This window comes from Diorhabda carinulata, chromosome 5, assembly GCF_026250575.1.
Source record: "Diorhabda carinulata isolate Delta chromosome 5, icDioCari1.1, whole genome shotgun sequence".
Classification (NCBI taxonomy): Eukaryota; Metazoa; Arthropoda; class Insecta; order Coleoptera; family Chrysomelidae; genus Diorhabda; species Diorhabda carinulata.
The window spans coordinates 7,870,916-7,883,484 of NC_079464.1; the positions used below are offsets into that span (position 1 = coordinate 7,870,916).

A 12,569-nucleotide genomic window follows, 5' to 3' on the forward strand; every position below is an offset into this window, starting at 1 on the left:
GTCGCCCTATATTTGTTTCAACTCCGGAAAAAGTGACCAAAATCAACCAAATTGTGCGTGCAGATCGTCGAATGAGCATACGGATGATTGCCGAGGCTATAAATGCCAATAAAGAAACGGTTAGAAACATGCTCAGATTTCCTTGAAAAGTAAGAAAGGTTAGAAGATCTGCTTTGAAAGGGACCCGATTTGAGTCGAAACAGTAAAGCAGAAAACGGCAGAGCGTTCTCCAAGACTTCCAGCACTGTTTCGCTCAATGGAAAAAACATATGGAAAGGTGTGTGGCGAGAGGAGGGGAGTAAATTGAAGGGGAGCATTCGAATAAAGAATAATTGTTATAATGAAACCCTTTTTCGTAACCTCATACATGCGAGTCAATTTTGTGAGCAGCACGAGATAATCTCTCTTCCATTGTTTTCGAATTCTACACATAAAATTCAGCCAATGGAGGTTGAAGTTAGAATGAAAAAACAGACACCAAAAACAGAATATTGGTTTTAAATGAAAAGTATGTCAGCACAAATTATAAAATTGTTGGCTTTCTCGAAAATGTGTGCAGCTGGAGATTGATTGAAATAAGAATTTTCTGAAGATCTTGATGTAGATGGTTAAAAAAATCTTCTTGATATCAAATTTTAGTTGCATTTTTTGTGCATAGTACCCAATCAAAATCTATACTGCAAAAATTCCTACTTTGTTTCACTTAATAGGTATTTGATTTTCATTTCTACCATAAGGGTCAGGATCCGTCGAATATTGGAGAATTTTCTGTCAATTTTTGGTACCTCAGAAACCATTTAAAAAATGAGCAATATCTTCCCCATTAATTAGTAAAATGTGAATGAAAGGACATTAACCATCTTTAGAAAAATGACATTTCATTATCGTTGGTACGATTTTTAATTATTAGAATATATAAGTATCATTTTATCATGTCAAATCAGGATTTTCAAAAAAACATATATTAACGTGTGCACCATTGGCGTTCTTATCTTAAGCCAACTCGACATTTTCGCAAAAAAAGGAATATCTTAAGAAGGCCTAAACCTAGATACACAAGACTTTATTAAAAGTCAACTTAATTTTCCATGTAGAATTCAAAAATATTATCATGTTTGATGTTTTTAACTACTTTTGAGACATTCTGTTTGTAATAATTTTAGATGGTAGAAGTAACTGATGTTTATATGACAATGAGAAACATTTTTTGAACAATATCACCTCTGTCCAATAGAGACTTTATAACATAGAGTGATAAGTAATTGAATTGACTACTTTAATATTATATGTCGTTAATATAAAATTCCCTGTATACGGATTATTTGCAAAGGAGTACGTCAACAAAAAGGGATTAACGATATATGTCATACGTGTCTCATTTCAAGAGCATATTTATTACTACCGTTTTAGGTTGTATAACAAACTGCATGACGATATTACTTTATACTATTTGTTTCACACAAATGGTTGAATAATTAAAGCCGCTCTACTTTTAATTAAAAAACTCTCACTCGTGTTTTATACGCTTTTCTCTTCATACTTTTATTTGTGTGTACTTTATTTTCCAAGTTCATTTTTAATATCGTCATATTAAATATACTATTCGAATAAAATATCAAATGAAATATGATGGATATGGAGAGGAAAATAAATTATTGACGATACTATATTCTCAAATAATACACAGTATTAATGTATATTATGTTACCGTTTTAGTATGATATCCGTTATTTTATAGAATACCTAGTTATTCCATGAAATAACTGATCGTGTCCCATAAACTGTGTAATATGTTATTAATTTGACACTTTAACTAGTTAAACAACTTGAAATACTTTGCTACGCCGATGATGCCATACTCTTCTCTGAATCCGAGGACGATCTCCAGAGACGTTTCAACACGTTAGGTAAACAGTACAATATGATAATTTCAGCTGAGAAAACAAAATGCATGACAACGTCTAAGAAACCTATACGCTGCAAAATAGAAATTGATGGTCATGTAATACAACAGGTACTAAAATTTAGATATTTAGGAATAGTCATAACGAGCTATGGAGATGTCGAGAACGAGGTGTGACAGCAGGTCGTCAAAACAAATAAAGTAGCAGAATGCCTCAACAGCGCTATTTGGAAAAATAAACATCTTACAAAAGAAACAAAATGCAGAATATATAAAAAAACAATTAGAGAAAGAGATGGTGTGACAATCTGGATCCAGGAGGCTGAAAGTGAAGAAGAAACAGGTTTTGAACCTACTATACAAGAAAGAAGAACTAGTTATTTCATATAATAACGATCTGCAGCCTGTTAAAGTGTAAAATAATCTATATCGTATATCTCGTTTTTTAGTATAAGGTACATTTACGTTTCGGTTAAAAATATGGAAAGTAACGGAAAAAAAAAACGTAAATTTCGAATTCAAATAATAGTACATGTTACTAGGAGTAGAAGGCTATCATAATTGTTGAGCCCAGATTCTTGCACTGCTGAGGCGTTAGCTGAGGCTGTGCAAACTGGGCGAAACATATAATGAGTCTCCTGCTCTTAGTGACCTATACTATTTTTTTCTTCAAGCATAAAAATAACTTGACTTGTGCGATTTTTCTTCAAAATTTGAACGTTTATTTAAGAAAAAAATGTGCAATAGTATTATTCAAAGTATTGCCAATCTGAAGCTATGACTTTTCTCATCTTACTGGCAAATTATGGATCCCATCCCAAAAGAACTGCGCCAGCTTGGCAGTCAAGAATGAATCAAGCCATATACTGAAAAGACGTACAATAACAGTAGCTTTCCAGCGCACGTTCGAAATATTGAAACGATGCAATATTATACAAGTTACGCCATCTCTTATCAAACCGCACGAATTTTATTATATCCAATACATTGAAATTCTTCTTCTTGAGACATTTTTCAATACACTTTTCAAAACTGACAAACATCAAATTAAATAAAAATTAAATGACGGTTTCTGCCTACTTGGTTACAACGCCAATAATAAGACGTTGCTATCGTTTCTCATTATTTTTTGTCTAGTACAATAATGAGCTTTCATTATTACACTGGTAAGAGAATAGGTTATTTTTACGATCTATCTTGCCTAAAATAATATAGTTATTATTATACGCTGGAAGAAAAAAATAATTTTTGAACGACGGCAAAAATACAAAAGCATAAAACAACTTTTAATCACAACCATATATGCCATGCTATCATTACTAACGTCATTGAAGGTTAGAAAGTGTCTTACAAGTTTTCAGGGGACACCTAAAAACTCTAAAGTCTGATACAACTTTGTCCTCTCTATTGTATCGTAAGCTTGTTTATAATCTATCAATAGTAGATGTAGATTTTGGTTTTGATTATTGCTATGAATTCTTTTTTAAAGTAAAAATATGGTTCACTGTGCTTCTCCCCTCCATAAAGCAACCGTGATATTCACCGATATCATTTTCAATTTCCCCCGGGATCTGGCTAATAACACAATATCATCTGCATAAGCTAAAATTTAATGCTTCCGGTGATATATCCAACTTTTTGTTGATGCACTTTTTTTGATTAGGTACCTCTAATGTGAGGTTATAAAGTAACGCGGATAAGGTGTCTTCCTTCATCAATTCTCTATTTCATTGAAAACTTTCTGATAAGCGTCCTTCAGATAATACTTTGATCTCAGCTCTATTCAAAGTCAGTTTCACCAGTCAGTTTTCAGGGGACACCTAAAAACTCTAAAGTCTGATACAACTTTGTCCTCTCTATTGTATCGTAAGCTTGTTTATAATCTATCAATAGTAGATGTAGATTTTGGTTTTGATTATTGCTATGAATTCTTTTTTAAAGTAAAAATATGGTTCACTGTGCTTCTCCCCTCCATAAAGCAACCGTGATATTCACCGATATCATTTTCAATTTCCCCCGGGATCTGGCTAATAACACAATATCATCTGCATAAGCTAAAATTTAATGCTTCCGGTGATATATCCAACTTTTTGTTGATGCACTTTTTTTGATTAGGTACCTCTAATGTGAGGTTATAAAGTAACGCGGATAAGGTGTCTTCCTTCATCAATTCTCTATTTCATTGAAAACTTTCTGATAAGCGTCCTTCAGATAATACTTTGATCTCAGCTCTATTCAAAGTCAGTTTCACCAGTCAGTTTTCAGGGGACACCTAAAAACTCTAAAGTCTGATACAACTTTGTCCTCTCTATTGTATCGTAAGCTTGTTTATAATCTATCAATAGTAGATGTAGATTTTGGTTTTGATTATTGCTATGAATTCTTTTTTAAAGTAAAAATATGGTTCACTGTGCTTCTCCCCTCCATAAAGCAACCGTGATATTCACCGATATCATTTTCAATTTCCCCCGGGATCTGGCTAATAACACAATATCATCTGCATAAGCTAAAATTTAATGCTTCCGGTGATATATCCAACTTTTTGTTGATGCACTTTTTTTGATTAGGTACCTCTAATGTGAGGTTATAAAGTAACGCGGATAAGGTGTCTTCCTTCATCAATTCTCTATTTCATTGAAAACTTTCTGATAAGTGTCCTTCAGATAATACTTTGATCTCAACTCTATTCAAAGTCAGTTTCACCAGTCAGTTTTCAGGGGACACCTAAAAACTCTAAAGTCTGATACAACTTTGTCCTCTCTATTGTATCGTAAGCTTGTTTATAATCTATGAATAGTAGATGTAGATTTTGGTTTTAATTATTGCTGTGAATTCTTTTGCAAAATTAGAATCTGGTCAACTGTGCTTCGTCCTTTCCTAAAACCACCTTGATATTCACCGACTTTTTAGATATGAATAGGTCCCGTTTCTTATTATCCTGGCCAAAACTATATACGTCACATCCATTAGTGCAATGCCCCTTTAGTTCTCGCAGCAAGTTTGTCCCCTTTCTTACAGCGTTGTTCCAATCATCTGGTAACTACTCTTCTTCCAAATTTTTCTTATCATTCTGCAGATCATTTTATGCAGCTTTCGCCCACCTATTTTTAAAATCTATGCGGTTCTGTGTTATAGTCGTAGAAAAAAGTATGTACTGGTATTTATTATATTATTCATATATCCCTATGTATATTCTTAACTATGTAACCTTTTTTTGCTCATTTGACTAGAACTAATGGATCTGTTGATTATAGCAGCAAATGTTCTTTCTAACGTTAAGTGGTTCATTCTCTTACTTCACGCAGTCTCTACTGATACTGCGTTTTCAATAAAGATAAAAAACGTAACTATTATTATTAAAAATATCTTATCCATTTCTGGGGCCCGTTGATACTTTTGGCATTTAGTTTCAATGATGTCTCCAGACCTGAGAGATCAAAATGTGATATCGAAAGGAATTGGACATATTGTGCATGTTTAGAAAAATCCACTGATACACACAAGATAAGTAGCTGTTGATAATTATTTCATTTAAAACAACTGTATAATGTATAATGTATGTAAAATAACTGTAGAAATCTAATACTGTTCAGGATATAAATAATGATTTAATTTATTGAAAATAATGTTTCTAAAAAATATTCATTTCTACGGTTAGACAGTAGTTTACCCTAGAAGGAACGGATAATAAGCAAAATGATATTGGATTCCAGAAAATCCGCAGTGGATGAGCTGGAGCTAGCATAAATAATAACAAAATTGATTCAAGACAACCTTTTTCTGCTAATGTTAACCACTAATACATCAATGGAAACATGGTGTCAACCAGTGCAACTTTTTTAATATTATTATTGCCAAATCTTTACTAGCTCAGTCCGAATTGGTTCTTATTCTTAACGATTTTAGGTCGTAACTAATGTTTCAAACATACTCGACGGTCTCCAGTATATTCAGTATTTTACCCTTTCACAATCAATATAGGATTGAAATAAATAATGAGTTATAGTTCACAGTTTTGGAAAAAAACCTGCAAATATAGTTACATGGTGTATCAATTAACAATTACAAATAAGTGAAAAGTAAGTATGAGGATGATGAAAAATCAATTTAATCTTTTGCAATATCCCAATAACGCCCGTAGAACAGACAAATTATTTCTCAAATCCAGACAAAAAGAAAGATTTGTCTCGATCGTTCAATCTACACGGCTAACACTGTATCTACTAACAAATTCTAGTCCATATACTACATTATATGTATTGTTTCTGTTTCACTATTCGGATAAAGAATTTAATAAATGAATTGGAAAATTATTTATAAAAATATACCACGAAAAGAAAAACAATTACCTCAAGATTAGAATTGAGATTTTAATTTACTAAAGTAGCTTGATAAGGATTAGCTTAAGTCTATAATATACGTATTAACTTTCGTGATGTTTATTCTTCCTTTCTAACAGCAGCTTGTTTTGTTTGTGTTAAGAGTTTTCGATCGAATTGAAAATATCGTGGTTGAGTGTGTTAATAAGTAATAAAAAATGTAACTACGTTTTTGATATAGTTTATATATAATACGTGAAATATACAATCTAATGGAATTTTGTTTCTGTGTGTTTCTTATAACAGTTTCAGTTTTTGCCGTGAAGGTCGTAACAATGACAAGTACTCAAATTGGGTCCTACGCAGTATCCTCCAAAGTGTCCAGTCTGTTGACAATAGCTACTGCATGGTACAACATTACATCCACTATCTATAACAAAAATTAATATCTCAGTAATTATTAGCTTCGCCCGCGTTAGATAATTTGTACGGTAAGAGTGTGATAAGCCATCCCAAGACGATCATCATGAAACTCTATACATAGACTATTGATGATACGAGAAATCGATTAATCATATCTATTTTATACGGAAACATTTTCTTTCGGAGATACCGAAAGTGGCTATTATCTCAGGAAGTCTAACAGATATCGAACCATGGATAACTTTGTTCAATTAATCTCTTCAAGATCTTTCTGTGTGTGAATAGTCATGATGATTAACGCATGTGCAGAAGAGTTTCTGTTGAAAAAGTATGAAAATTCTTTGCTCGTAACTTGTAACTTTAACTTTTTTTCGTACGGCCAACAGTCTGGACATAGAACTACAAAGTCCAATAATTTGGAGTTTCGCCCCAAAGTGCGGCGATTGTAATAAAATCAATGACAAGTGTGCACGCGCAAAATGCGCCATTTTAAGTCTTCGTAATAGTATTAGTGCCGTTTTTTAATAAAGGAAACCATTATCTTTATTGAAATCAGCTTTATGGTTCTTCTTTTTTTTAATCGATGGCTAGTTGCCTATATGACTCATGTGTTTTTAGAATTGAAGTCGAAAGATAGACGGTTTCTATAGATAACCAAATTTGTTTTATTTTATTTTCATTGTTCTTTCAAACGAAACCATATCTAATATCCCTATCGTTAATCCCCATAATTACCATCACTTTATAACAAAAATAAGATTTCAGATTAGAAATACCAACTATGTGTCAATTGCAACAATTTTCCGATAACCCTATTTTAAATTTAGAGAACTCGTCTCTAGTTTGATGAATTAAATTTTCTTGTCAGTGAAATTACTTTGACCTCATAATTCATGTCAAAATAAGTCAATAAAAATGAGGACTTGATCAACATTAGGGTGTATGAATTAGCGATTATACGATTGGCGACGTAGAGTTTCTTGGTAGGTCCAACGATAGTGCTTTCCGGTAACTACCAGCTGAATTCAGGTAGATGTATGTATTTCTAGCTGCGATACTGGAGAACTCAGTGTTCACAGCTGATCCATCAATCTCACTCCTTTTAAAAAGCTTAGAATGTAGGATGCCTTTAATTGCCAGAGATCTTCGTCTTCTAGTTCATACGCTCCCAGGTATAGTGCTCTGGAGTTCCTCAGTGTTTCACACTTCGAGAGAATATGGATAGAGGTTTCGTCCTCCGTGCAATAAAATTTGGATCCCAGCCCACAACCAGATTTTGATCACAATTCCCGAACGCCACGTTTTATTTTCGGATTTTCCTCTAAAGTTTAATACTAACAAACTATTTTTATCATGAAAGTATAAAATCCGTTAATGTCTATTAATTACGCTGCTCCTTAGAATTAATAGTAGATAGCAATTTAAAGGGAATAAAAAACCATAGACAAATGAAACAAACAACCTGTCAACTGATCGCGTTTACCCACCGGTCTAACAGAGCAGAAAGGATTCATCATATGACTACAATCCGATTAACTCGAACAGTTCCCAACCAATAGTGAATGTGATACGGATTAGTTTCTGAACGTTCAGATCATGTTGGGGTTAACCCCATCGTAAATTCCGAAAAGTCCTAGTTTGTTTAGTGGTAGTATCCAGCTTTTAAAGTTTCTCAAATAGTCAGAAAAAGTCTTCATATAACAATGAATCAATTCGAGATAGTTTTAGGTTTAGAAATAAGAATAGAAATACTTTGAAAAGCATTTATGTAGTTGAAAATAGTTTTCATCATTTTGTAAAGAGGGCAAATATTAATTCCGAACAATCCCTTGAAGATCAGGCTTTAAATATGAAGCGAGCCAATGGCCGCAAAGCTTCTGCGGAAAATTTATTTTCAAAATTTGATTGGGAAAAAAGAATCATTTGAAATTGTACTTTATAAAGAGGCTAGCAACGCACGTACAGCCAAAGGAAGAGGTCTACAAGCGCTTTCAGAGAATACAAAAATCAGTTCTCCAGCTCTGGCTCCTGAAATATTGTGGAAAACTTTTATGAAAACTCGCCGGATAATTTACAAAGAAGTTTTACCAATCACCTGCAGTTGAGCTCGCGTCGTTTGGTAATGAAACATCCTTATGTTTAGCTTTCAACCCGTCGACTGATAATGTTTATCCAGTAGTCTACTAGGGTAGAAATGATCCTATCATATGACCACGATTTGATTAACTCGAGCAGTTTTCCAATAGTAGTGAACGTGATCCAAATTAGTTTCTAAACATTCAGATCATGTTAGGGTTAATCCTATCGTAGTTTCCAAAAAGTGCTAATTTGTTTAGGGATAATATCCACCTTTTAAAGTTTTTCATATAGGCAGAAAAAGTCTTCAAATAGCAATAAATTACTTCGGAATAGTTGTAGGTTTTAAAATAAGCGAAGCAATTGAATCTTCAACCCCCACGAACACAGCATTCTGTGAAGAGCGCAAATATTAATTTCGAATGAACATTTGAAGATCAGGCTTTCAATATAAAGCGAGCTAATGGCCGAGAAGCTTCTGTAGAAATTGCAAAATTGATTCAGAAAAAAGAATCATTTGAAGATGTACTTTATGAGGATGCTAGGAACGCACGTACAGCCAAAGGAAGAGATCTACAAGCACTTTCAGGGAATACAAAATTCAGTTCTGCAGCTTTGGCTACTGAAATGATCAGCAATATTGTGGAAAAATTTTATGAAAACTCGCCGGATAGCTTACAAAGAAATTTTACAGCATCACAAGAACGAAGTCGATGATTAGGGTAAGTTTACGGTTGAATACAACACCATATTCTCCAAAATTGTACAAGGCGTTGCATATCTAAATGCCAAGACAAGTGACCAGTGTGTCTACTACAGAAGATGTTGACCAAAAGAATACCGAATATTAAAATGAAGTGATTTTCTTAGCTTTATATCTGAATTGGAATAAGACAGAAATTTTGTATAAAAATTTTCCAATAGGCATTAACCAACACGGTAAATGGATAAATCTAGTGCTTAAAGTATTAAGACTGACATGAAGAGACTAAAACTAACAACGCTGTTGAAGTAATTCTACAAAATTCGGAACCAATTTCAAAGAAGTGATACAAATTACCGGTCATTCTTCATCTGAGTCTCTCAAGCCTTACCTAAAGCTAAGCAATAAACATCGTCTGAGAGCAAAAACGTTGCTGTGCATTGCCGATATAACTCAATATGAATAGCTTAGATTGACACCTAATATTAGCGTAAATTTAGTAATCACAATAAATTCTGTTAAATAATTCATTCAAAAGTTCACTTTATTCGAACTTTGTATATATACAAAAACCGTGAAAATTACTTTTCCAGATAATTGACAGTCGAATAAATAAATTACTTATTTTGTATCTGTTACTCCTCATATTTTAATTACCAATAATATTCTTTTTTGATAAAAAGCTTACCTGCGAGAGCCACGGCAAAAAATACAAACAAAACGAAAAGTAAAAGAAAATACTTCATTTTATAAAAATGTATCTTAACTGAGACGCCGTTTCTGTTTTAAGGATGAACTTATTTTGTTTGCAACCAAACTGACAACGTCTTTATATACCGTAATGAGATAAGCCCGGCATATATTTAAATAGAAATAAAATTCCCCTTGTACGTATTCATTAACCGGTTCTGTGAAATACATGATAATAAAACTATGTTTATCTTTTCATAATTTTACTTAAAATAGTATGATTTTCCTGGGTTTATTGACAGCGATTTAATATGTAATTAAAAAACGTGTGCTTTTGACTGATTTAGGACATTATTAGGAAATGGAAGTATTAGTTTACTATTACGGTTACTAAAACTTTAAATTCCTGGGCTAGTTTTCAATTTGGTAAAGCGAGTTTGAAAACTTTTGGCGGAATAAGTTTATCCAGAATGTAGCTGGTGTAATAATTATATTTCAACTCATAGGAAAATATCTAATAGTAATGGGTAGCTCATTTATATCATAAAGAGCGTTTCGTAAATAATGTCACTTTGTTCATTACAGTTGAGCCCGGCTAATCCCAACTCATTGGGACCGAACACTGTTCGGATCAGCTAATTGTTCGGATTAATCGAAAACTATTTTTTTGTACAGCGATCAGTCACCTGTGGAATCGTGTGTGTTGTTTAAGTGTGAAGATACAGTACTGTAGTGTTTTTTGTTTGTTATATTATTGTTTGAAAGATTAGTGTTTTGAAGTGTAAAAGGAAACTGGAATGGCTACTAATCCTATGTTTAGGATGTCAACTCTTAAAGACAAAGTGGAGGAACAAAAGAGTTGAAGGTTTGGAAAGCTATAATATATGACTAAACCGTGCAAACAATATTGCACAACGTTTTGTGTGGCAAACAGCGTCCCATCCAGATATTGAAGAACTTACTTGCGGCGAGATAAAGGCAGCCTTTTTACCACCAAATGTGACACTTCCAGTACAGCAAATGAACCAGGGAGTTTTGCACGCGCTGGAGTTGAAGTACCGAAAACGGTTTTTGAAATCTTTAATTGAAGACGATACCATCCCTTTGATACAAAAGATTAAAGAAAGAAACGCAAAGGATGGACATCTTTGAAATTTGAAGAGCAGTCTACAAAAAATGATACCGTTAACCTGATTCCACTGCTACAGAATATTCCAGAATATTGTGAGATTGCAGTCGAAGCAGACGTGAATGAATGGATGGTGGCAGATAGCGCTAAGACTTTGATAGATGATGACATCATCGTCGTTGTAACGCATAAGCAGGCTCAGTGCAATGAAGAGTAGAAGAGCGGCGATGAGCAACGGGGCGCGAAGGGAGAGGAGAATGTTTCGTACCATGAGGCAGCAGCTGCGCTTGACCTCTTCGCTACGTGGAGTAACACTCTACTGCCACACCCGCGGATGTCATGGGGGAACTATGTAGCTAAAAACAGACTGTCAAAGCTGTAACAATCGACAATGAAGGATTTTATGTCCAAAAAGTAACCAGAGTTTATTCTTTTGCTCAGTACGGTATATACCTACAATCTTTTTTACTGCTATTTCTTATTTTGTTTATTGTTTGCGTTGTGTCAATTTAGTCAGTAATTATCAAACAAACAATTTGTGTACTGTTTTTATAAACATTTTCTGAAACGTATTCGAATTAAGCGGACGTTCGGATTACCCGTGTTCGGACTAGCGGGACTCAAGTGTAAATATTCACACAAAAAGACAGCCTTAATATTAGAAGTACAACCCATCATATTCTATGGTTTCAACCAAACTTGAGAGGTAAAATTATTCTTTGGGTTTTGCAGATAGTTGTTGTACCGCATTTTCATCATCTATTTTAGATCAAATTTTTCCCACACAAGAATTTCGCCTTGGATCTTAAATAGTAATATGATGGTTCGGACTAAATGCTAGATGCGGTAGATCTGGGTATTTCTCCGATAAAACCTCATATATTTGCGGTAGATGCTCACTATAAACCTCGGCATTGATAGTTCGACCTTATTGAATAATTTCTAAGTAAACTAAACCTTTATAATTCCACCTGTCACACAGCAAGACTTTCTGCTTAAATAGGACCATATTTGCGACGGGTTTTGGTAATTCTTCTTTGTCCACAATAATTTAACAAGTGGCTGGAAAAAAGAGCAATAGATAAAGATAGGATAATAGCAAATACTAAAGATAACAAAAATAATTTAGAGTATATTACATAACTGTCATAAATTTAACATTTTCAATGCATTAAGCCATTAAGAGATGACGATTGCAAAATAAAGTGTTAAAAATGTTATTTATAATAATGTCCAGAATATTTGAAATATATTTGATAAAATAACAGTGCCTGGCAATTGCCATTCAATGAATAATATATTGATCGTTGAAATCGTCAGTCAATC

At 33.4% G+C, this 12,569-nt stretch overlaps 1 long non-coding RNA gene across 1 annotated transcript; it reads right to left on the reverse strand.

The window, feature by feature from the left end:
* Nucleotides 1-6,447: 6,447 nt before the first annotated feature.
* On the reverse strand, nucleotides 6,448-10,227 carry LOC130894489 (uncharacterized). Its single transcript, XR_009059342.1, has 2 exons — nucleotides 10,113-10,227; nucleotides 6,448-6,652 (listed from the first exon to the last, which is right to left on the reverse strand). It is a non-coding gene; the product is annotated as an uncharacterized LOC130894489 (long non-coding RNA).
* Nucleotides 10,228-12,569: the final 2,342 nt, after the last annotated feature.